Genomic DNA, 3,144 nt, shown 5'->3' with positions numbered 1-3,144 from the left:
AGCTTTCTGGGAAAGATTGCACTTTCCTGATAAGAGGGACAGAAACAACTGAAGCTTTCGCCTCATCTCCTTTGCCTGCCTAGAACCCAGATGCAATGCTGGCACTTCTGCAGTCACTTTGTGATCAGGAGGGAAAGACCAAAAATAGCACAAATATCCCAGCCCAGACATCACTGAGCAGCTAAAACAACGCTAGTGGCTGCCCACCTCCAGATTATTTATGCAAGAAAACCAGACTCTATCTGATTAAACTACTCTAAATTGGGTTTTCTGTTACTTGTACCTTTCCTGAGACTCACAGCTTCAACCAAAAAATTTTTATCAACCCTTGCATAATTCAAGACTCAAATTCCCGGAGAGAACATGCCTGTCTTTTGGCTAGAGGAGGGCAGACCAATTTTATGAACAGTTCCACCAAGACTGCACTTAAAGGGTGAAAGTAATTCCCCAAAAGGTAATTACGGCTCTGTTACAAGAGGGGAGGAGGAGAGATGCCGAGTGGCCAAAAATCAAATGTCCTTTACTGTAGGTACCATTGTTACAACTGATGACGATACAGAGGCTCAGAGTGGCGAGGTAGTATGCTCAGGACCTCAGAGCTAGCCAGTGATAGAGGCATAAAAAGGACTCTTTACAACTATGCTGCATATGTACGGCTTTTAAGTAAATGTCTGTTGCAGCAGGGTTTTACTGTAAACCTAAACTAAAAAAAAAATCTCAAAGCTACTTTATTCACATAATATATGCATTATTTCCAGTCCAATTTTTAGTGTACTCTTAACTGCTTCCTATAGCTCAGGGAGGAGGGGGTTTAGTTAGCAACTGTCAGTTAACCCTTCTCACTCGTAGTGGTCTTCATCAGGGATGTCTGGTTGCAAAGAACAGAAACTTTCTCAAACTAGTTCAAGCAACCACACTAGTTCAAGCAATCTTACTGAATCCAAGGGCAAGTCACCTGTCCCACCGAGTCACCAGCCCCACTGTCCCACTCAGTGAAATTGGCAGGGACTGTAGTTTGTAAACATTCTGATGGGTTTGGGTATAGGCAATACTATTGCATAGTTACTGAAAAAAATTAAATGAACTCATATAAATACAGTGCCTAGACTAGTGCTGGCACACGGTTAAGCCCTCAAGTTGTGAGCCACTATGCTCCCTGTTCAAAAATTTGGAGCCAGTCCCATTTTGTCTACCCTAGTAGAGTTTACAAATTACAATGCTAAGGTTCCAGTTCTGGTCATAGCACCATAAGCCAACACTGCTCACATACAGGATCAGCATGCTGGGGTTGGCTAACTTGCACATGGCCGATAATAGCAAGGGTGGGAATAGCAGCACCCCCAGGGAAGCTGATCACAGGAAGGAAGCTCCCTACTCCACAGTCAGAGTCTTGAGTTTCCCAGGTCAGTGCACTCGCCCCCTGTAGGGATCATGCTGTCCTGCCCCCTCTCCCAGAGGCTCTGGACTCCCCAGCTGCCAGGTGGGAAAAGAACATCCTTACCTACAAGGGATCCTTGTAGACACTGACCTGTAAGTTAAGTACTGTGGTCATTTATTTTATTCCAAAACAACATGTGCCTATGAATAGGAAGCTTTACATTTATTTAGATAAATAAACAGTTTATGATGAATAATCCTCTAAGAAAATGTTAAAGATCATCTCTGGTCAGCTTCTACTTTGGTCAAAGCCAGAGGTTAGTAAACACACTGTGGTTCCCTGTAGATTCTGAGACCCCTGTAGCTTCAACAACCCTGTGCTCCAGGTAACTTATGTTTTTATTTTAGTCCACTTCCCACCTGCTGGACACTACAGATGCATGACCTCAAGCCTCACAACAATTCTCTGAGGTAGGTGTAGGAAGCCAGAGCTCAGAGGTGTTCAGAAAACTTGTCCAGGGACTTCCCTGGCGGTCCAGTGGTTAAGACTTCACCTTCCAATGCAGTGAGTGTGGGTTCGATCCCTGGTCCAGGAGCTAAGATACCACATGCCTCACAGCCAAAAAACCAAAACATAAAACAGAAGCAGTATTGTAACAAATTCAATAAAGACTTTAAAGATGGTCCACATCAAAAGAAGAAAAATCTTTAAAAAAATAAATAAAATAAACAAAAACTTGTCCAGAGACATAGCCAATTAGTGGAAGAGTCAGGATCCAAACTGAGGCTACCAAAGTCAAACTCCATGCACTTAACAGCTACTATCCTGAAACAAAATATTTACAAGAATCAGTGGGCCTCTTGAAACAGACTGGCAAACACAGTGTTCTGAAATTACCTCCTGTTTCTGGAAAGGTCTAACTAGGTATGTAAAGCTCACACCACTGGGTAATCTAACTGTCAGTAAAAAACAACTGTACTTAATATTTTCCTTTCTAAGAAAAGGCAGGAATTGATTCCTTCAAAGCACAAAGGCACGAGGGTCCCATTCCAGGTTTCTTTCCGGAGTCAGACTGGAGTACATTTAGAGCAGTACATTTAGGGCAGCTGAGTGGCTGACCTGGGGAATTGAGTGGGCATCCTAAACTTGCCAACATATTAACCTGGTGACCTTGAGCAATTCAGCTAACTTCCCCAGATGAAGTTTCCTCTTAAGCAAAGTGAGATGATGACAGTACAGATAAAAATACTCTGTAATGACCTATAAGGGAAAAGAATCTAAAAGAGTGGATATAAGTGTATGTATAACTGATTCGCTTTGCTGTACAGCAGCAACTAACACAACATTGTAAATCAACTATACTCTAATAAAAATTAATTTGAAAAACTACATGTAAAACACGACGCATAGAACCTCACACTAGAAAGCACCCTTCATCTCAGTGCACAGCATGTCAGTACAACCTCCAGTCATCTCTGCGCCTTCTCAGCACATCAGCATCCCTTAGAGGGAACTATGAGCATTAGTCAAGATCTGTTTGGAAGCAGCAAGACCAATGTGAGCTAGTTGACTTTCAATATTGATGAGGGACTTACAATGTGCAGATAAATAATCTGGCCCTGCTGAGGGTTCAAACTCTCAAGGGGCCCAAAGTCCAAAACATGTGGGCTGGCAGGCTCTTATTTTATCAGGACACACACTGCATGATGTTAAGTCACGGGGCCAACTGCAAGGACACAAAAGTAGACCTGTACCTCGAAGCTCAG

Source organism: Mesoplodon mirus (genome assembly GCF_964341445.2).
Source record: "Mesoplodon mirus genome assembly, chromosome: 7".
Lineage (NCBI taxonomy): Eukaryota > Metazoa > Chordata > Mammalia > Artiodactyla > Ziphiidae > Mesoplodon > Mesoplodon mirus.
The sequence above is the reverse complement of the archived record's forward strand: the minus strand, read 5'-3'. Positions refer to the sequence as shown.